Here is a 24891-nt window from a genome sequence, read left to right as displayed (position 1 = left end):
ATGACTCTTAGCTTGCAGTCATCAGCAAACCTGGTCAGCCAAAGTCCTTCTGTGTTGGCTTGGACTTCTGAGAAGAAGATGCCAAACAGGAGAGGGCCCAGGACTGAGCCCTGTGGGACTCCATTCGTGACTGGTTGACAATTTGACCTGGAATCCACAACTTTCACTCTGTGGGTCCTGTCTGTGAGCCAATTTGCAACCCACCTAGTGATCTAAGTGTTGATGCCTACTGCCTTACCCTCATCCACATCCTTGGTGACTGCTTCAAAAAAGTCAACCAGGTTCAGCAGCCAGGATCTCCTCTTGACAAAGCCAAACTATGTGGGGTCAAGAGTTTGGAGATTGCCTATATCTTTGTTAAGCAGGTCCATGATGAAGCGCTCCATAGCTTTGCATACTCATCAGGCTAATTGGGCAATAGTTCCTAGGGTCTGTAGTTGCTCTCCCTTTATCGAGTGGAATGACTGTAACAGTGCACTATTTGTTAGGGACATAGCCTGAGGTAAAGCTGTGATTGAACATGGCACACAGATGTGGTGCCAGTTCATTTTGTAGCTCATGTAGGATGCAGCCATGGATATCATCAGGTCCCATGGATGCTGTATCCTTGGTTTTGGACAATGCAGCTTTTACCAGTGCTGCAGAAATGGTGGGTACGAAGCATTCTTCTGGTATTATGATAGGGCCCTTGGGGGGACGGGTAAAGTTGGCACTGAATCTGTCGGCCAGTATGTTGGCTATATCTGTTGGCTCAGTATAGGAGGTGCCTATGTGCAATAACTCAGAGAAAATCTGGGTATTGCCTTTGAGGTTTTTGATATAGCTATATAAGGCTTTGTGGTTGTTTTCTGTGTCAGCTGCAATTCTATCTTCATAGCTGTTTTAGAGGATTTGATAAGGGATCTCAGCTTTTTGTTGAGACTGATAAGGGAGGTTTTCCAGTCTTGTGACTTCATTCTTTTCTGCAACAGTTTCTTCCTTCTGTTGTAGAGTTTATTGATGGCTGGGGACCACTAGATTGGCTTCCTTTTTTTGGAGGACAGCGTCTTAGTTCTATTTGGTATGGCAAGGTCCATGCATTTGTGTAGATGCTCCTAAAGTGCACTGGTGTATGATTCGGCAGTCATGCAGCTATTTCCCATTGGCATGGGTGTCGAGAACTTAGCCACGTCTGCTTTTAGGAGCCCAAAGTCAGCTTTAGGAAGTTTTTCAAGGGTGGTCACCTTAGGTGAGATTGAGATTTCCATGGTGATCAGTTTGTGGTCCGAAGTAACCAGGGAGGAATTGACTATAGGTGTGGAGCAACAGTCTTCCATGTTGGTGATAACCAGGTCGAGGGTGTTGCTTCCTCTAGTAGGGGTCAGAATGAGCTGGTCCAGGGCATTGGATTTGATAAATTCCAGAAAGCGTTGGGCTTGTACATTGGTACTTGAATAGTTTTCCCAGTTGATAGAAGGGTAGTTGAAGTCACCCAGTATGAGAGCATTGGGCTGGACCATGATAGATTCCAGGGTGCTTAGGAACTTGGAGTGAGAGTCTAGGGACATGTTTGGAGTTCGATAGCAGGCTATGACTTGTATCTCCATCTTACCCAGTGTTAGTTGTACCAGACGTATCTCAGATGCATTGTGCTGGGCTACCAGTCTAGAGTTGTGCATATCCTTTAAGAATATGGAGACACCACCACCTTTGGGGCTTCCGGACATATTCTGGGGCCAAAAGGTATGGAATGAGTTGTAGCCTGGGAGCACAGGGTGCTTTCTGCCTCTTTAAACCAGGTCTCCATTACAGCACAGATGTCGACATTCTCCATTTTAAGGAGAGCTTTGAGTGAGTGTATCTTGAGATTTAGACTTCTAGCATTGAATAGCATGACCCTCAGATTGCATTTGTTTGTAGCTGTTACGGTGGAATTAACCTATAAATATAACAAACCAGTTATCCATATTTGTCCATATTGTTGTCTTTTGTTGCAGTTGATTATGGAACCTGGTGCTGAGAGAAATTTATTTATATCATTATGCAGCGTCATATAATCAAAATTGTAGCCAGATTCTTAAAAGTGATATGGCACGGACTTTAATCTCATTATATAGTAAAATATACATTTACAATGTTCCAATGTGAAGTAACAATCATCATATTTAACTTTGTGTTGCTTTTTTGCCCGAATCCTTAGTTCTTCCCAATACTTCTTTCTCATAGGGTTGTATGTTTCTCAGACAAAGCATTTTTAAATGCAAGACATTAACAAAGCAGTCATATGACATTAGAATTAATAATTTAAAGTGAAATTCAATACTTTACATAGATTTTACTTATACAAATGCATGAACCATGTAAGGCAGTTTTCTGTTAATATGTGTTTAAAGGGGTATGTAAAACATATGTATTTATATTAGGATTACTTTTAGTGATTTGTACTAAGAATGTACTTTATTTAGCGTTGTTGCCTCACAGTAAGACGCTGTCCGGTTCGACTCTCAGCTAGAGCGTCTTCTGCGTGGAGACATGCGTGAATGGGCATTCCTTCGTTGAAGGTTGTGCGTCAGGGCTGGCAACTCGGTACGTAAAAATCAACTGCCAATCATTAATGGACCGGAGTTCCGCTGTGGCGACCCCTAACCGGGAAAAGCCGAAAGACACAACAACAACAACAACAACAAAATAGAAGATACAAATGCATTAACTGTAGGTCATATGACCAAATTATTAAAGGTTACTTTAAAACTAGCATAAGCAGCAGAGAATCCTCTGAGAAGGCCATATGCCGAGCATTAAGAATTCAGTTGTCATTAAAGCAGCTAGTAGGTGGATTTCATGATTGTTGTTTCTTCCTTTATTTAAGTAGCTACCTACAACACCCAGACAGGCTATATAGATTATGTAAAATCTTCTCTGTCTTTACTTGTTTGAAACAGCCTTAAGATGGAAGCATTCAAACCAGGCAATTTAAGTAGGGGTGGAGATTACATCAAAAGCAATGCAAAGAAGAAATGTACTCTTTCAAACTTTCTAACCCGAAGGAAAAGAAAAATAGTAATCCGACAGAATTTGTTGGAGAAGACTAACATGATAGGTAGTCTTCATGGTCAAATACATGCATTTTATAATTTTTCTTTTTTCAAGAAATTATTTAATGTGTTGTGTGATTTCATTGTTAATTTTAAGTCCTGTGTAGTACACCAATTGTCCATCTGATGAAGTAGTTTGTTTGCAAGATAAAATCACTATTGGTCTTGATAATAATAATTAATAATAATAATAGTAATAATAATAATGGTTTTGTAAACAATTACCTCATCTGAGCCTATTTTTTAATTTATATATTTATATGATTTCCATGAAAATCTAACCACCATCCTGTTGCCGCTACTGAAAAGAAGAAGAAAAAGACTTTTACTGTGAAACACTATCCCAGTACCTGTATCGGAAGAAAAGAAATAAAGAGAAATCTTTCATACTAAACCTTGCTTTCATTTTACAAAATCTCTTTGTGAGAAAGAAAGCAGGCTGTATCATTTATTCAGCAGTACATGCCATGTGAAATCAGTATGCAACAATCATTTATATAAATATTCTTCCAAGAGTATTATTTAAATTATAACCTGTCACCTGTTCCAAACTAGATGTAAAAGTAAATGATGGTAAACATTTCTGTGAAGAAAACAAATGCACTGTTCCATTTTAAGAGCATGCCTATATCTGTGTTGTTCTTATAACAATGCCTTTGCCTTACCCTTTAGAATATTATGAAGTGTTAGCTATGTAAGGAAAATCTTGATTATTGCATTTTATCTCCAATGTGTATATATCTTTATTGTGTACTCTACATAAACAAACATGTTAATTCCTTCAACAAGACTGCCTATGTTATCTTTACAATAGTATTTACATAGTCCCTTAACAGTAACTATTCACATTAGAGTTCATAAACCACCCAACAAAATTATTTGTGTCTGTAATAATAATAATATTAATACAAAACGGAAAAGCAAAGAAAAAAAAGTAAGCAATACAACTACTCACAAAGCATAGCTTCAATGCATTGTTAGCTTCTGCAAGAAAGGAGTAAACTAGATATGAAATGACATGGAAAGTGTATCACTGCACTGGATGGCAACATCTTCTAGCAACTTCAAATGTTTTACCACTTTTTCACAGTCTCGGGGCCACTTCCTCAGCAATAAGCATAGGATATGACATATTACATGCACCTTCTCCAATACATAGAGAAAGCATTTTTATTCTGTACAAGCTAAGCTACCTCCTATTTTTTATGCGAGTCACAAATTCTGTGCAGCAGAAGTTATCCAACCACTCCTTGTATATATGTTTGCCAGTTCTTCTAACTTAATGATTTATTATATTATGACAGCTGGCTGAGATGAGGTTGACAATTCTGCTAGGTAGCAACAATGACAAGTAGAGCAAACTATGGTCTCCTACCTAAAATCCACCTCATGATAAAAATATATAAATATATATTCTCAGCATTTTTAAATGGAAAACTAACAGAAAAAAGGTGTGCTATTAACAGAACCCTATTCTATTCCATTGCACACTGCACCCAGTTACTGTAATTAGCTACAAATTCAAAAATTCTGTAGTGTACTACAAAGCAGGGATGAGATGACTAGCAATCCTTCCAGCTGTACCATGGGTGATTTGCCCCTCTGTTACAATGGCTTTTGCATTCTGGCTAAAGCCTTTGCTGACTCCATGCTGCCTTTTTAAGCATAATCCATCTGATGATCATTCCATTCTAGTAAATTCTAATTTGGAATACATTAATGAGGTTCTTTTCAATGCCAGTAGTCTTAACAAAAAAGGACCAAACTTGATATTCTTCTGCACCTTGACCACAGCCCTTCAAGTGTACTGCAATAAGACTAATCTACTTATTACAGTTCCACCAAACAGAAAAAAAAAAAAAAAACATGTTTCTTCTACTAGTACACCAACCAGGTGGTCAGATGCAAGTCAACCTGCCCCAGCCCCACCCCAGCCATTCAGGTCTCATTTGTTGTGCCCTACCCTCAATCCTCCTTCAACTTATTTTATTGAAAAATATTTGTGCATTTAAACTGTAACAAATTGTTTGCTACTGTTTATATCCTGCCCACACAGAGCATTACAGCACTCAGGTTTTAGTTCTTACTCATCCTCATCCTCCTCATCATCACCATGAACCCCCTTTTTCTCATTTTTACATGGTGTTGGGGTGTCGTGTTAACTGTCTTTGCTATGGCAACTCCTTTCTTAGCTTCTTTGTTAGCCAACCAGTATTCCTTCTGAACCTGGCCCATCTTTTTTATCTCACACTTTTTCCTGTTGTGGGGCATAGGCTGAGATTATGACTACTGCTCTATCATTACACTGGGGTTTGGAGTTTGCCATGTGTCTATCATTAATTCTGATAACATCCCTTACTACCTTCTGAAGCCTCTGTCTCACTACAATTCCCACACCATTTCTAGTCTGTTCTCCTCTACCTGAGCAGTAGACTCTGTATCCCAAGAAGACTGGCTTTGATGCATTGCCCTTCCATCTTGTCTCTTGGATGCATAGGATGTCCAGTCTCCTCCGTACCATCATGTCTTCCACTTCCAAGCTCCTTTGTCTCAGTGAATCTACATTGAGTGAGGAATTCTATCATGTTTGGCGAGTTGACTGATTTTATGGTCAGCTTTCACTCAACAGAGCAATCCCAGGTAACTCAGGCTGGGCGACTGGACACCAGCTGGCCAGTAGCTTATTGAAACAGGGCTGCTGGGCTTTATGCTGGGAACACACTGGCCAAGAGAGGCACATATACTACTTCCACCATTAACATGGGTCCCTGGCGTTGGTTGGAGTAGGCCAGATCCTCAACTCACTTATCACCGGTAACTACCCATGTCCATTTGGTGACATTAGTCAATATGTCTGAATCACCTAAATACATTATTTTACACCATTGAGAAGCTAGCCCTTGCCACAGAGTGTAGTATGTTATCCTTGTTCTCCTATCTTGAGGTTACTGTGCACCACAGTAGTTGCCCAAAGCAGTTGGTCTGTGCAACTCTTCCCCCTATACTGCACATTGTAGTGTCTGTGCTGCTGCCCACAGCACCATTCATTGTGAGTTTAAGAAGGAAACATTCAAACTCCAAACAACATTTGCTGGAGGTGAGAAACAAACCTTCTACCATGGGAGGCAAAGACCTTAACCATTATGCCAGTGGTTTAGTTTTTTTTTTTTTTTTTTTTAACTTTTATACTGTAGAAAACAGTTGCTGCAGTTTAGACTATGAATGGAGCACAATAACACTCAAGCATGACCGCAAATGTGATATTGGCTTTTAAAAAATGGTATTGCATTAAAAAGTGGTTGGGATTGGCTGATCAGTCCCCTGCAACACATTGTGCCTGGGTCTGTTGCCCCTCTCTCCCCACCATAGCTGCACTACTGCTTGAACAGATTCACATGCATATAGTTACAGTGACATGGGTTCAGAGCAATGAATGTATTCCCTGTCTTTCTGGGTATAGTGCCTATCATGTCTTCAGAACTACTGGCAGTTGTGGGAAAATGTCATATTTGTCAAGAATATCCTCTCACAATAGATTCCTTGGGACACAATATACGAACTCCTGGATGTCCAAATCACCATAAACAAGACTAACTACCACTTCATTGCTAGTTATAGAACAACCACTTTGTCCCTTTCTGAGTGAGACTACTATCTTAACACATTATGTGAAATCCCATTAAACTTAGCACATTTCTACTGGAGGACTTCAACTATCCATAATAAACTGACTAACTTACACTACTAATGTCAGCATGTCTAAGCATCCCAATAGGGGCCCTGATATCCTTGATCTAGTTCTCAGAAATATAGCCACTCCTTGCACATTTCTATATGTATCACTCTGCCTTGTTAAATCAGACCATAAATTAGAGACCATTTCCTTTAAATCTTGCAGTACCTCCCCGGTAACTACAGTTATGTTTTGGAAAGTCTTAAAGTAAACCTTTCTTCAGTTTCTTGATTACCTAAATAAAATCCTCTGTTATCCTCCACCAATGAATCCCATTGCTAAAGCTGCTACTTATACCTGTTACTTCACTTTCCACTTAAATACTTATATTGATAAGGCAGTCCCCATCCCTCCCCCAAATATAATGCAACATTAAAAAACAAACATCTCTGGTGGAATACCTGTATAAATAAATTAGATAAGGCAAAGAAATTGCTTATTGAGTATAAGAGGTCTCATTTCTACCTACCTTAAGAGTTTAGGAAAACTATTAGGCAGCTCAGGGATAAATATGAACTTAAAATTGCCATGGACACTAAAAATACTACAAATACTTCTCTAGCTAGGACAACAATTTAAGAAAAGTTACCCAACAGTGTCCACAGCTAGTCCACAATAATACTGTGTATTCTGATCTAAAGAAAAGAGTTCATACCCCAGCTGACAAGCTATGTGCAAGTTTAATCCAAAATAGTTATAGCTCTTTCACAGGTTCTATAGTCCCAGCCACCCCCTTTAATTACTATGGAACAAGTTGTCTCAGACATCTCAAAAGCTAAGAACAGCTCATCCATGTGTCCTAATTATATACCAGGTTGCATGATTATCAGTGTCAAATATGGACTAATAGAACCCTTACTTAAGATTTTTAATCTATGTTTTACCACTGGTTACATTCCTGAAACTTTGAAAACAGCCATAGAAATGCCATTACACAAGGGTGCTCCACACACAGATCTACTAGCCCCATATGGAAAGCTATGCAGCACATTATCCTATACATCATTAACCTGACAATTGAAACAAATCTCTTAATCTGGGACCCTCCTGATATGGCTTTATCAGAAGAAAGTCTTGCAACTTTAAATGCATTATTATCTTTGAAAAAGTAGCCAAAGCAGTAGATAGCAGTTTTATAGTACATACACTATATCTGGATCTGGACAAGGCCTTTGACATTGTCCCCCATGTAGGCATTATAGACAGACTTCAAAATTTGAATATAAATCCTTGAATCACACTGTGGATAGCTAATGGGATGTACAAGTAAAATCCCTGATAGATAAGTCTGCCAAACTGAAATGTAAACCAGTACACATAAGATTAATAACAGACTACATGGAAACAAAATAGTCACTATGTAAAACCAAATAGAGTGATGTGTTCAGTGGAAAAACTGCAAAAGGAATGTAACAAGTTTTACAAGAAAAAATGGTTAAATGCAAAAATAAATAAATAATAAAAAAAGTGTTCGACATCAGGATCTAGGTAAACTGGATCAAAATGATATATTTCCATAAGAACAAGACACTTGATTAAAATGAGAAACAAAAAATGTAAGCAAAAACTGAAAAGAGGTTAAGTTGTAACTTCAAAAAATGAATTTAGCAAGTTGGTCAGACAAAATAATCATAGTGTGATACCATATCATGAAAGAAATGAAGAAAATGTATATAAAGATGAAAACAGAAATCACAAAAAGAAAGATGGTAAAGTGTAGATTCACTAGAGGCTGCAAGATGGTGAAAAAACATGATACACTGCATTAAAATAAAGCTAAGCACTTTCATTCATTTATTTTCTTGGACTTCTTCAGAGCTTTAATGCAAAATAAAAAAAAAACTCCTTTTATACAAAAATGATCATGTGACTACAAACAATTAGTCAATGAATTCAAATTCTTAAAGAAACATTAACATACATAATTCTATAAAATACATATATAAACGTTTCTTAAATTATCATAAAGATATTGAGATTATAGGAAGCCAGTTTATAGCTACACAAGATGTAGCAGGAATGAAGACATTCAAATTGATAAACTGTATGTAGATTCTAAAATATATTCCCAAACACAACAGATTACAGATGGATTTACAAAATCTTATGCAAAACAGTTTGGCTCAAGAAAAGGGTGAAAAATCATCATAGTAACATCCAGATATCTTCAGATACTGAAATTAAATTAGATTATTTTTAAAAATAATTACTTTCATTGACTTAAACAAAGCACAGTAAGGAGGCAGACTTATTTACCACATTTTTAGATTGTCTGCTAATTGAGCTCCTCTTACAACTGTAATTACTGTTCATCTACTTGTTTTATTCATTTTACTTTTTTGCTGCACTTAAAAAGACTAGCATAGACGAGTTTCAGGTTTTTGCTGAATCTAGTACTGTTTGTGACTTTTGAAGCTTGTAAAATAGTAAATCTTTTGTCTGAAGAGGCCCCCCTATGCCCTAGTGGGAGGAAGGTACAGTTTGAACTGATCTAGCTAGAGTTACTGCTGGAGGGCTTTGTTTAGGGTGTTTTGATTGGATAATTTGAACTTTGGCAGTTTCCCATTTTTCTGCTTTGATATGCCTGAGTTTGAACCAATTTGTGCTTGTTTGCTCAAAGCTGCAAAGAGTTAGAACTTCTGCCCTTGCTTTACTATTTTCTAAATACCTGCTGAGAGACTACAAATGTTTTCTGTACTTTCTGATTAACTAAAAGAACATTTGCTGCATATCTGTATGTTTAAACTGTGCATCTGTATTTTGCTGCATTTTTATATTGTCTGCTAATTGAATTGCTCTTAAAAATGTAATCACTGGTCATCTACTTGTTTTGTTCATTTTATTTGCTTGCTGCCCTTGAAAAACACCAGAATAGACTAGATTCAGTTTTCTGCTGAATCTTGTAAAATAGTTAATCTGGAGAGGGCCTCTGTGCCTTTGTAGGAGGACGGTACAGTTTGGACTGATCTAGCTAGAGTTACTGTTACAGGGCTTTGTTTAGGGTGTTTTGATTGGATAATTTGAACTTTGGCTATTTTGTGTCTTTTTCTGCTTTAATAAGCCTGCAAACTGGTTTGCGCTTGTTTGCTCAAAGCTGCAGTGAGTAAGGCCTTCTGCCCTTGCTCTACTTGTTTCCAAATACTTGCTGAGAGACTACAAAAATTAAGTGCTTATTTCCTACTATTTTCTGCACTTTCTGATTATCTAAAACAGTATTTGCTGCATATCAGTTTGTTTAAATGTGCAACTGTATTCTACTGCATTTTTAGATTGTCTGCTGATTGAATTCCTTTTATAAGTGTAATTACTGTTCATCTGCTTGTTTTGTTCATTTTACTTGTTTGTTGCACTTGAAAACCACTATCATAGAATAGGTTCAGGTTATTGCTAGCTGCAGAGAGATAGAACTTCTCCCTTGCTTTACTATTTTCTAAATACCTGCTGACAGACTACAAAGTTTAAGTGCTTATTTTCAAATGTTTTCTGTACTTTCTGATTAACTAAAACAAAATTTGCTGCATATCTGTATGTTTAAACTGTGCAACTATATTTTGCTGCATTTTTAGATTGCCTGCTAATTGAATTACTCTTAAAAATGTAATCACTGGTCATTTACTTGCTTTGTTCATTTTATTTGTTTGCTGCCCTTGAAAAACACCAGCATAGACTAGGTTCAGGTTTCTGCTGAATCTTGTAAAATAGTAAATCTGGAGAGTACTGTCTGTGACCTTTGGCACTTGTAAAACAGTTAATCTTTTGTCTGGAGGGGCTCCCCTGTGCCTTCATGGGAGGAAGGTATAGTTTGGACTGATTTAGTGAGAGTTACTGGTGCAGGGCTCTGTTCAGGGCATTTTGAATGGATAATTTAAACTTTGGCTGTTTCCTGTTTTTCTGCTATAAAAGCCTGTGTTAGAACCAGATTGTGGTTGTTTACGCCTGTTTGTGCATCATGCAGCATTGCACACTACTGTGCCGAGGGATTGCCGGTTACAGATACCCACTCTCTAGCCTCACAAATATTGCCTAAACCAAAGCTCTTCATGCCTAAACCTACTAATATCTGTCCCTGCTGTATTCCCTCAACTGGTTTAGCCAAATCAAGACTATTCCTAGGACCATGAACTCTCAGTTTCCCTCATTTTCTCCTACCAGCCTGGTTGACATGGGTCCACTGAGGCCGTGTAGCAAATGCCTCATGTACACTGACAACCCCCTACTCATAAATCAGTCTTGTACCATTTGTGATAGATGCACTCACATTATGAATCTGAAATCACAGCTCGGTCATGCAGTAGATAGCCATACAGAGTGGGTTGTCAACCCACCTACTCATGACACACAGCATACACATAAACCAACATATGGAGAGGTACTCACAAAAAAAATCTATCTAAACCCCAGAGACCTTCAAAACACATACATACTAAACCAAACATAACACCCAAAACATGCAATGTACATAGAAACACAAGCACAAGTATCACACCATCAAAACCCATTAGGCAACTTGCATCCACTCCAGATATCTCAGTAATAGAAGACTTTATAGTGAGACACACAGATGTCCCCTTCACCAAGCTGAACAAGGAGAAAGTCACTGTCAGCTGTCTTTCTGGTGACAGGATTCCTCAGATCATGCAGTTACTCAAGTCTCACAACAAATACCATTATGATTTCAACATAGTATACATTGGTTTGAATGACTTGAGATGTACATCCCTGGACTATATGAAGAGAGACATGATTGAGCTCTCTGATTATGTATCACAGGCAGGTATGTCCCTAGCCTTGAGCAGCATATTACCCTCACTCTGGATGATTCCAGAATATAAACAGAAAATCATTGATTTCAATAATTGGCTTAGTTTCTGGTGTCATTCTATGGGAATCCAGTTTCTGTCAGCATGGGATGACATGATCAATAGACATTGATGATTTGCCAGAGATGGTCTTCATCTGTCACCCATGGGATTTCTGCTACTGGCAAAGGCTCTTGCCACTCCCATAGTGCCTTTTTTACTCAATGTCACAAGGACAAAAGTCCTGCCGTAAAATTTTAATCAAAAAACAACCTCAAGGTTATGCTGCTAAATGCTAGGAGTCTTACCATGAAACTGCACTCACTGGAAGCAGTCCTCACCTTGGAAGATGCTGACATCTGTACAGTCATGAAGACCTGGATCAAGGCAGGGGAGAGCATGGTTAAGCAGTATGTTTTCCTGGAGACACTTCAGATGCAATAACTGTTTGTAGGTCACCTATTCAAGTCATTGCCAGCAGCAGGACCCCCTCCATGAATCAAGACACCCATTCTGCCTACTTGGATCTACTGGAATGGATCTACTGGAGTCTGTCAAGATACATCTGAACACCATGGTATTGGGTGATTTTAATTACCCATCCATTGACTGGGTAAATTACTCATGCTCAAATTCACTTGCCCAAAGGTTCCTTGAGTTCATTAACTCCAATTCCCTGGACCAGCTGGTGGACCCCCATTTTTGGGTGACAACATCTTGGATCTGGTACTTACCAATATGGGGGACCACTGTAGAACCCCCACTGTGAGGTCCTCCCTTGTCAGATCTGACCACAAATCATTCTCATTTGAAGTAACTATCATACAAGACCTCTCCCCCTGCAGCAACTAAACTAAAAAAAAGACTACTCCAAAGCAAATTATATCATTCTAAGAGATGGTATAAATAGTTTCACTGCACTTCCCCCCCTCACATGCAACTTGCAACTTTGCTGAGTACTACAATAATGCTTTTTACAAACACCTGTATAACTGCACTGAAGTGGTCGTACCTAAAAGAACCAAAACAAGCTCTTCAAGGAAGAGCAAACCTGCCTGGTTGACAACTGCCATTAACAGGCTTTACAATAAAAAGAAGAAATTGTTGTCCAAAACTAAGAGAGAGCATGCCCTAAACTGGAAACACTCCATCCTCAGCTTAAACAAGCAAATAAGACTTATTGTGAAGTCCTCCAAAGCAAACTGCGGATCCATATTAGTGTCCTCAACTGAGGACAACCATACGGCGTTCATTAGCTACATCCATAGCCTAAAAGGTAAGACCCAGATTTGCACCAAAGTGGTAGCTAATGATACCACATACACTGAGCCTGTGGACATAACAAACCTATTAGCCAACAAGTAGCAAACCTGTTAGCCAACAAGTTCTGTGAAAACTTCACTCCCCTGTCCCCACCACACATACCCCATGACATTCCTTTCACCTGACCCCCATCTTGTATCTCTAGAGAGCAGATCATAAATTACCTCACTAAGGCCAGAAACACAGCATCTATGGGACCTGATAACATCCCAGGCTGCATCCTATATATGCTCCAGCAAGAATTAGCAATACCACTGGGTACTCATTTCAATCATAGTTTAAGCACCAGCTTCATCCCAGCTGAATGGAAAATAGCTAACGTTATCCCCTTCCACAAGGGTGGTGCTTCCACTGAACCTGGGAACTATAGACCTGTTAGCCTGACTAGCCTTATCTGCAAGGCCATGGAGTGAGTCATCATGGACCTTATCAACAAAGATATACATAATCTCCAAACACTTAACCCTACTTAGTTTGCATTTGTCAAAGGGAGATCATGCCTGCTAAACCTGGTGGACTTCTTTAAGACAGTTACCAGAGCTCTGGCTGAGGGAAAAACTGTGCATGCAGCCTACCTGAACTTGGCCAAGGCTTTGACACCATCCCCTACTAAGGCATTATTGACAAACTCACCCAGCTAGTTATCAAACCTTATATCATTAGGTGGGTTGCTAACTGGCTCACTGATAGATCCCATACAGTCAAAATATGGGAATCCACCTCCAACAGCAGACTCATAACCAGTGGTGTTCCACAGGGATCAGTCCCGGGACCTGTACTGTTCAGAATCTATTTCTCCAAAGTACAACCAAAAACTAAAGGTCTGTGGCTGACAAATTTGGCTGAGGACTGCAAACTGGGAGCAGTCATAAAATCCCCAAACAATGTCAACATCCTACAAGAGAGTCTTATGCAAACAAATTATTAGTGCCAAATTCACGGCCTTAAACTCAGTGCAAAAAAATGTATTCTCATCCCTTTCACTAAGAGCAATTTTCCTGCTAACTATCACATTAATAGAAACACCCTAAGCACACATTCAGTAGTGAGACACCTGAGTACATAGGTTGAACAGCAACCTTACCTTTGATCACCATGTTTCCACAGTGGTAAGAAAGGCATTCTATGCTGCTCATCTCATAAGTAAGGGCATTCTATATTGTTAATCTCATAAGTAAGGGCATTGCCTCCAGAAAAAAAGAAGTTATAACCTCCCTGTACTCTTCCCTCATCAGGCCAGTAATTCAGTACAATGCCCCTTTTGGTGTGTACCTTTCCAGGCACCTGTAGCAATTGGAGAGACCACAAAAGTTCCTCACACGAAGAATTCAAGATATCCAGCATCTGTCCTATGTGGATCAGATGAAATCATGGTCCCTTTACTGCATTTCATACAGACTACTCAGAGGCAATCTCTGCCTTGAGCATACATCAATCTTTGACTCTGCTTTATTAGAAATTCTGCATATCCATAGGTCCATTGGCTAACAGGTTACTTGATCTAAGGACCTCACCCAGGTATGTGACATTAATAGAACCTGTTGGAGGGACAGATTTGTCTCCTAGAGGTTACCACACCTGTGGAACAGAGTCCCCATTCATGTCAAGCAGAGCACCTCTTTGGCCTCTTCAAGTGCAATCTGGACACCTGGATGGGTAACTGTAAATTCAGTCCTGGCAGTTCCACTTGTGCCTGTCTTGCACAGGGGCAATAAGTGCTGATCACAGAAACAAGGGCAGAAATTGGCCAGGACTGTAAGGGCCCTAGGGCCATTAGCTTAATAACGTTCTATGATCCTATGAGCCTATAATGACTGGAAAACTCATCAGCTTAAACTTATAGCACCATTATATTTGTCATTCAATAGTTCATTTAAGTATTAAGATATTCCTCAAGACTGGAGACAAGTACTTGTTAAACCTATCTTTAAGTGAAAGGGGAATAGGACAAACCCATAGTTATACAGACCCATAAGTTTGCTTTCATGCTGTGGAAAAATAATGAAGAATGGTATTTTGGAAAAAATTTTGTCAGAAATGGAAAGGTTGGAACTTGCAACTATATAACAGCATGCATATTTTGATGTCTGATGAGTGGAGAAAAAGTGTTTTGGTACCTATTTTTAAAAATAAGGGTGATGTGCAGAGCTGTAGTAACTACAGAGGGATAAAAATGAACAGTCACAGTTTAAAGTTATGGGAAAGAGTGGTAGAAGCTAGGGTAGGAAGGGAGGTGATGATTAGTGATCAGCAGTATGGTTTCATGCCAGGAAGGAGCACTACAGATGTGATGTTTGCTCTGAGAGTGTTGATGGATAAATATAGAGATGGTCAGAAGGAGTTGCATTGTGTCTTTGTGGAATTGGAGAAAGCATAGAGTGTCTAGAGAGGAGTTGTGGTATTGTATGAGGAAGTCAGGAGTGGCAGAGAAGTATGTAAGAGTGGTACAGGATATGTACGAGGGTAGTGTGACAGTGGTGAAGTCTGCAGTGTGAGCGACAGATGCGTTTAAGGTGGAGGTGGGATTACATCAAGGATCAACTCTGAGCCCTTTCTTATTTGCAATGGTGATGGACAGGTTGACAGACGAGATCAGACAGGAGTCCCCATGAACTATGATGCTAGCAGATGATCTTGTGATCTGTAGTGAGAGTAGGGACCAGGTTGAGGAGACCCTGGAGATGTGTAGATATGCTCTAGAGAGGAAAGGAATGAAGGTCAGCAATACTAAGACAGAATATGCATGTGTGAATGAGAGGGAGGATAGAGGAATGGTGAGGATGCAGGGAGTAGAGTTCATCTATGTTTACAGACAACTGTAAATTAGGTACTTATTCCACTGACTCACAATTGCTCAAACATGGGTTCTACTGAGTTTAACTACTTGGGATCAACAGTTCAGAATAATGGTGAGTGAGGAAGAGAGGTGAAGAAGAGAGTACAGACAGGGTGGAATGGGTGGAGAAGAGTGTCTGGAGTGATTTGTGACAGATGGGTACCAGTGAAAGGGAAGGTCTACAAGAGGGTAGTGAGACCAGCTATGTTGTATGGGATGGAGATGGTGTCATTGACAAAAAGGCAGGAGTCAGAGCTGGAAGTCGCAGAGTTAAAGATGTTAAGATTTACACTGGGTGTGATGAGGATGGACAGGATTAGGAATCATTATATTAGAGGGTCAGCTCAGGTTGGACGGTTTGAAGACAAAGTCAGAGAGGCAAGATTGCTATGGTTTGGACGTGTGCTGAGGAGGGATGCTAGGTATATTGGGAAAAGGATGCTAAGGATGGAGCTGCCAGGTAAGAGAAAAAGAGGAAGGCCTAAGATAAGGTTTATGGATGTGGTGAGAGAGGACATGCAGTTGGTTGGTGTGACACATCAATATGCAGAGGACAGGAAGAAATGGAAACAGATGATCCACTGTGGCGACCACTAACGTGAACAGCTAAAACAGAAGAAGATATGTTGGAAATAGATCTATAACTACCTGTAACGTGATGTTTATTCTAAACATATAATAACAGATATAAATGAAAAATCATGCTGTCATATAATTTATATAAAGTTAACTTTGGCATTTTTTAAGGTCATATACAAAACACTGATCAATAAATTAGAATAACTAGTCATTTTTGTAATTGTGATTGTGATAAAATGGATAGCTACATGGCTCACAAATAAGATATAGCCAGTATTGTACAGCAGTTGGACAGCTGGAATTTTAGGTTACAGTCAGACTATCCCACAGGGCTCGGTCCTAGGCCCATACCTGTTTAGAATTATTTTTCAGATGTATCTTTTCATCTGAGGTATTCTTCATTCTGTATTGAGATGCCTTGAAAGTGAGTACACTGATTACATGTGCTAAAGATAGGGCATGTCTGCAAAAGAACTTGACTAAATTTACCATCTGGACACAGGAGAATAATATGCTGATAAATACATCAAAAACTAAACATATGAGATTTGAAATACATTAACTGAAAGGTAAATATTTAATATAGCACACAATTATTGAAACTGTAGATTAATTTAACGACTTGGGTATTTGGGTATATCTAGCTTTGTGTTTTCTAATCATATCAAACAATTGGTTAAAGATTTATAGAAGATGGGAAGTCAAAAATGATGAAATAATTGTGTATTAGTTATATTAGACCCAAATTACAGTTTGGAAAAACAGTATGGAAACCTTATAAGAGAACAAGCATGAGTAAATTGGAAAGACTACTGTGGAAATATACCAAGAGCATCCATGGATGTGAAAATTTAAGTTATACTAAAACATCTGAACTCGTGTATCTCATACAGAGATTTAAGAAGAGACCTTATTCAGGTATTTAGAGCATTTAGTGACAATTACCTCATTGGCATGCCAGAAGGGCATTATTGCAATGCCGGAAATATTTGTATGAAAGTATGCATGTCTGGGTTGCCTCACAAAACCCATGTGGTTACAGTGACAGGTGCTAGTTCTGAAACCAAAAAGGCTGCCACTGGTATACCATAAGGATTAATGTGGGAGACTCTCATATTCTGAATCTATTTCAAAGACATTCATGTTAGCTCTCCCGACCTATGTTCATCTATGTTTACAGACAACTGTAAATTAGGTACTTCTTCCACTGACTCACAATTGCTCAAACATGGGTTCTACTATGATAACAATTGGCAGAAGGACAATGGCCTCAAATTAAATGTAAAAAATGTAGTATATTCCTTTGGTAAACAAGATATCTTTGCATACCACATAGTTGACACACCCCTTCAAACAGAAACTGTCATAAGGGATCTAGGTACTCTTGTTGATAATTCTAAATACTCTTGTTGATAATTCCTTATCACTTGACTATCATGTCTCCAAAGCTTTTCAGAAAGCTTTCTATCTAGCCTAATTCTGAAAGGCACTGCCACTAGTTCCAAAGAAATCTTAATTTCCCCTTGTTTGCATCTTTGTTATTTTGGCATGCATTTATGTAATTATCACTTAACTTTACAGACGTCAAAAATCATAATTAAAAAGATTAGTAGCCTCAGAAACCTTACACTGACAGATCTTTCTCTTTCAACAGTGTCTTGTAGACTCTTCCATGGATGTCTATGTTTAGCCTTTCAAGCCATGAAAGATCCAACCCTCTTTGACCTTTTCTTCTTTCACAGAACAAATGGTTCCTCAAATTCATGGTTAAAGGAACTAAATCATCAAAAGAAAAATAAGACACACTGATGTCATAGCTTCATATGCCAACACAACCTCACATCTGAAACAAACTTCCACTATGTGTCATCTTCAGGGTAAACCTAGATAACTGTAAAGACAGCCTTAAATTTTTCCCTAATTTATCTTGTCTTGCCCTACTTCAGGCTTGAGGAAACTTTTGAATGTTTTCTTCAGACTGGTAGTAAAAGAGTCAGTGTATTTTAAAAGAGAAATTCAGCAAGTAACAAATACTTCTCAGACTTTTCCGCATTTTTGTCTCAGTCTTAGACATTGTGTGAAATTACTCTTTGGTCACATGTCAAGCATTTTGTTTCATCAAAAGATACTGTGAGATGTCTATACTTGATGCAAAAGTAATAGTATAAAATGACAAAGTTAGTTGCTGTGTTGACATATTTATAGGACATGCTCCCTTTGGCCAGCATATACTCATAACTTTTACAGTTTCAAGATTCTTGTTGTAACACAATGGAACATACAACTACTGTGACTTTATATGTTACTAGTAACCGATGCAAAATATGTTTTGATACATTCAAAACTAGTATAATTTACATTTATTAGAAATAAAATTTAATGTTAAAATATCATGGACAGGACTGCAGCAGAAACAATACTAATTAAGTAATAATATAATTAAACATAATGGTTGCAGTCTTTAGTTGGTTGTGAACACTCACTGACCTTTCCATGAACATCTGTCTGTGGGAAGTTGATTAAAATGTACTTTAAGCAGCTAAACAATTGCACAGACAAGACTGATTCTCAATCAATGTCAGTCTAAATTAATACTGTGAGGTGCACAACCAGATCTAATAAGGTCTCAGTGTAATTTAAGATAAACACTCCTTCTTGAACCCTGCTAGATGTATTGATTAGAAGAAGGTAAAAATAAGAATGCAAAGTAAAATATATTTCCATCTCCTATAAGTATTAAATATACTTTCTATGATAGTACTCTGATTTGTATGTCTTCCGGTTAAGTCTGTTTCTAACTGTTCTAATATTGTTCCACAGGCTATAATCAGGAGCTCCAATACTACATTGCTGAACTGTTTTTAAAAAATAAATAGTTGCTGGCCTTTGAAGATGCTTTCACATGCAGTGGTAAATTAAATGAAAATTCATTGAAGGTCGTATGATAATGTTCCATTTTAAAAGTACAATAAAACATTCAGAGGAGTCTACTGAGCTTTTTTCCCCCTGAAAATCCAGAAGATTAACACATTCAGCTTAGTAATGTCTTGGGCATGCAATAAAATCTATATAAGGCAAATCTTCAATTGATTCATTGTTTGCACACTGTGTACTTTACTTTGCATCCTCCAGATGGAATTAGGCCACGTTGTCTTTATCTGCCATTAAACTCTATACTGCTAATCCAAATAAGTGTTTGATGAAGGAGCTATATTCAAATAACTGGCCCATGTAGTCACTGATAACATGTTTTTGATGTTTTTTGACATCTGCCAGGCTACTGGGACTTCTTAGGTGGCCTGTGCTCATTAACAGACACTAGTTACTGCACCATAACAGAAAAGGTATCTGTTGAGCTAAGTTGCTGAACAAGCTACAACAAAGTCAAGTAGTCTAATTTTAGGCACAGTATATACTTCATAGCTGTAAACATTATTACAAAGTTTACAGGTTACACCACAGAATGGCACACTGACGTACCACTCATATAGGTGAGCAATTGCACAGAAACATTCAGCTGGCTTTCAGGTGCTAGATTTTATCTTTCCACTAGGGTGCTCAAGTCCCATTACCACATATATATGACTACAGCATGTTCATTGCTCATGTAGGTGTAAATGACTTGCGATGCTCCCATTTAAGCAACAAATAAATGTTTATGTCTCGAAGGCTAGAAGGAAACTTGACTTGAGCAGTATACTATCATCACTGACAAAATTGCCACAATACAAGCAAAAGATGATTGACCTTAATAACTAGAATCTTTCTGAGGGTGGGTCTGATGTGTTTTAAATATGAAAAACTGAGCGTCAACAGGAAGAAAATAATAAATTAAGACATACTGGCCTGCTTTGTCAAGGATATTCCACTCACTAGGGCTTCGGCTTTAAAGCCTTTCAAGTAGATCATTCCCTTCATTCTTTATATACAGCTCATTTAAAGGAACATACCCTACTTACAACCATTTACAGAAATACTTTGTAATTAATTTTTATATCTAATCCATGTAGACTATGGGCCGGATTCATGAAACCTCCGTGTAAGACTTAATATGTCTTACTCGTAGGCTGCAGTTGAACAGTATGACGTCAGCATGCCATGCATATTCATGAGAGCATGCTGAATCATACCCAAGTCTAACACGGTCCATGTAGGAAAGTAGGGGTTATGTCCGATTGCCGAGAACAGCAAAGGGACACGCCCCCAGAAGAGTCAGAGTCCTGAAAGTAAACACCCACGAGCGAGTCCGCTGAAATGTCAAGGAACACAACACCACACATCCCAACAGACTAAACCCTACTGAAAATATGTAAAATGTAAAAATAGCAGTTTCCTTTATTTTTTTAATTTCCAAAATATTTGCCCGCATTTGCGCTCGCTTGCGTGGGTATGCCCTTCTCTCAACCACAGTTAGCAGATATGACACTGAAAAGCATATAAGATCTACATGTGCAAATTAAGCAAAGTAGCAATAGCGTAGCAGTAGAGTCATCGCCCAAAGAATAGGTAGTCACGGTTCAAGCCCCACAACATCCCCCTCCATTTTTCTTTAAATAAGTATGAAACAATTTCCCGATATATATAAATTTAATTGAAGTAAAATGTAATGAAATGGCACATGTATATGTGAACAAAACCGATATAATATATAAAAAAAGGAACATACTTGCCCACAGCTTAGCAGCACTTTAACAAGCTTAATATGAGTGCCCGTAGCTGAGCAGCACTTTAACAAGCTTAATATGAGTGCCCATAGCTGGGCAGTGCTTTACCCAGCTTAATATGAGTACTTATGGCTAAATAACGCATTACCCAGCATAAGCCATTTGCGTGGAGCTGCACAGCACGCCAACCAGCTTACTGTTGGGCAACGTTGGGCAAGCTATAGCAAAGTCGCCTTTACACACAGGCACACCTACTAGCCTGTCTAGACAGTAGTAAAATAAAAAAAGCAATGGCAAGGATCGAACCTAGGTTAGTGTGCACCATAGTCAAAGTATTGAACCACTAAGCCATAACAGTTGTACTGAGAAATACAGTATTATCATACATATAGGAATGAATGAAAATATAACCATGACAAAGCAGGTTTGCTGTAAGCAGAGAAATATTCAAAACGGCCAATCACAGATAAGTGCGGGAAAAACGGCATATATAAGCCCCATAGGTGGGAATACACACCATAACTGATTGTGGTACCCATTTGCAGTCAGGATGGCAGGTGCAGGAGAGGGAAATCGTTTTAGAGCACAAAGGTGGGGCATTGAGGAGTCAAAATATATGGTTTGGCTCCTAGTCCATGATCATGAAGCACAACTCACGCAGGGCCAGGTTCAATGGGGAGCGTATAAGGCAGAGGTGTGGAACCAGTTGGCAGATGATCTCACCAGTGTCACAGGCATTCTGAGGACTGGTGAACAGGTCTGTCACCACCATGCGGACCTGAAGCGATGAAAGGAGGACCAACTGAACCGATGGATCCAGGAGGCCCGCCAAATGCCCAATGCCCCACTACTGAGTAAGTATCCATGTAATTAAGTATGTAAGGAATGCTATCCTAGCCTATAGTATGGTAAGGTATGTTACAATATTCCTTCATTTATATTACAGCTGCAGGTGTTCGTTCCACGAATCGGCAAGCCTATGCTGATAGGCTGTCGAGGGTGCGCCACCACGCAGGTTAGTAATTATTCTGTTGGTATTGTTATAGAATATAAGTGGGACAGCTTGTAAAAGAGTTCAATGTTGTAACCCAGTAATAAAGGTCAAATAAGCCTAGAAGAAAGATTCTGCTAGTATTGTAAGATTGGATAAGTAATGCAGCCTGGAAAAGAGTATTGCAATCCAGTAATAAAGATTAAACAAGTCTCAAACAGAGTTTCCACCTGTATTGTAATATCAGATAACTGCTTCAGCCTGAAAATGAGTGTTGTAATCAATCAACAAAGGATAGACAACTGTTGAATACATCCTTGTAAAGTTTGCCATATGAAATAAGTGTGTCAACTGGAAAGGATTGTTGTAACCCAGTAATAAATGTTAATAAAGCCTAGAATTAAGTACCATCCTGAAATGTAAATATAAAATAAGTGAGAGAGTGTGAGAAAGAGAGTTTGAAGCTACCAAGAAAGCTGTAATAAATCTGGAATAAAGGTATACTGCATTCACTACATAATTAAAAGAATGAGACAGCCACAACCAAAGAGTGAAATGTCTTTAATAAAGTACAGAACCTGGACTGTGTATGTCCCACAATTTGTATATGTTGCTGTACTCTTGCATTATGGAGATAGTATGGTTGTATGAAATGCTGAACATCCACAGTTGTCTAGACCCAAATAAATCAAATGTAGCAGGATGCTTTACCTGAACACAGCCAGATATGAACATATATGAATAAAAATGGAATGTATATTAATGTAGCAGTTACATCCTCATCACCAACATTCCTAAGATTACATACAGGAAACTGTACTAATACATGTAGGGGATATATATCTGCATCTACTAGAAATGTACAGTATATGTATAGGTAGTTTAAATTGTTAATGTAATATTTCTCCACCCTACCCTATTTTCACAAATTATGCCATTCCACACCAAACTGGGTATGTGTATTCACAATTAATTCCCATGGACATTTGTCCTGTTGGTTTATACATATCTGCATGTACGTTGATGCATGTGCCCTGTTCACATATCCAAACCTGATGGCTTGTTGCCACCAATCAAACCTGCATGCTGTTGGAATGTCCACTGTTGTTCTAAATATGCATGTGTTATGTTTGCTGCTCAATGTTCGGAATTCATGTGTGTTTGGTTAATGGGAATACTGATGCATGCTGTTACAGTGAATTTTGAATGGTGTTGTTTGTTACTAACCCAAAATACCATAAAATACTGCTAAACATAGGACAACAGGGAAGGCGGGTTCCAACGGACCCACCTCTCCCACCTCAGCTGGCAAGTGCACCTGGCACCAGTGCCCAGGCCAGGACCTCCTCCTCCGGTGGCCCTGTGCCACCTTTGGGTGGAAGCGCTGCAGGGGATGGGGCTTGTCCCCCCTCTGCAAGCGTGGCCAGAGGAGAGCCTCCACTCACCCTCCATACGGTCTGGTCTGTGGTGCGTAGTGAGATCAGGCATTCTCTGACTGATCTCTTACGCCAGCTTGAGGCGAGAGTGGTGCAACTCATGGGTGTGCCTGCCCATCCTATCCGGCCCCCAGCACAGCCCCGGCCTGGGATCTGAAGGCGCAGTGGTAACTGCCCATGGGTGGGGATCTCAGTTTCACTGTTGCCATCTGTGGGCTCATGGGCTTGCGATATCCAAACATCCATCCCCGTCAGTTGTGTTTACCCCCCACATGTGTCATACTCTGCCCCTGTATGCATCTTGTTTGTCTTGTCTGTTAACCTTCCACCCTACCTGCCAAATATACCTACTTCCTGTACCTCACATTCCACTCTCACCTGAAAAAAATAATAAAAAAGGGCACTCTGTTCCCACATAAAAAATTACGCCCCATACATAGCTGCCAATTTTGCATACATGTCTGCTGGACATGTAAACTGATAATTACAATTGGCTGTACAACATATTTTGTTGTCCTCACCCCTCTCTCAGGGGTGGAAGGTTTCAAATGTCACTCTAAATTTCTAACATATGCACAGCTGTTGCTGGTAAAGAATTGGGTGGCTATGGGCCTTCCCTACATCGTTCCTGCACATCCCAAGCTTGTTTTTCTACTGTCCAACCCTCTTTGTGCCCCCTTTATCACCACTTTCCTATTTCCCCATTTTCTTTTCTTTAAAAGAAAATAGCACAGGTGTTAGCAGGAGTAAGCACTTTTAAGCAGTAGTCAGCGGGTGTGCACTTGTGTGCGCTTAGCTAAGCGTAGATAAGCATAGCTAAGCATCGCGCAAACTTGCGCAAACCTGCTTACAACTGCTTAAAAGTGCCTTAGTCACTCTGTATGACAAGGCCTGTAGTCTGCTCATCAGCAAAATAAAATACCCCTGTCAGTCTCGAACCCCGGAAACACTAAACTGCATGAATTACCACTGAGCCACAGCAGATATACAAGAACTTGGTGCTGATCGAAGGAAGGACACTCAGCAAACTCGGAGCTAAAATATATAACATTAAGTATCCTGTTTTTTGTTTATTTTGTTCTTTATTTCTTTGTTGTTTATAGCACTTTGTGTACTGTGTATTTTTTCTAGCTAGTTTCGCTGTGTGTGAGGTATTAACTGGAAATTGCCCAGTCTTATTAAGCATCTGTTGGGTTGTTTGTTTATGATAACTTGTTGCAGTTAAACTCTTTTTTCTAGTGGCTCCTTTAGCTGTTTAAAACTTTCATTTAAAGGCTCACTGCTGCTTTTCAGCTGTGAGTAACATTTCTGCAGTTTGTTCTAAGTAGTGGGGATATTTGTAGCATTTCCATATTCAGGCTTGTATTTGGGCCTAGTGTTTGTGGAGGCTGTGTGTCTGAGCACATAATTCAGGGACATCTTGTTTTAGCCAAAGCCATCAGGCATTTCAGTGAGA

Source organism: Protopterus annectens, chromosome 7.part0 (genome assembly GCF_019279795.1).
Source record: "Protopterus annectens isolate FY-2018-M chromosome 7.part0, PAN1.0, whole genome shotgun sequence".
Taxonomy (NCBI): domain Eukaryota; kingdom Metazoa; phylum Chordata; order Ceratodontiformes; family Protopteridae; genus Protopterus; species Protopterus annectens.
The sequence above is the reverse complement of the archived record's forward strand: the minus strand, read 5'-3'. Positions refer to the sequence as shown.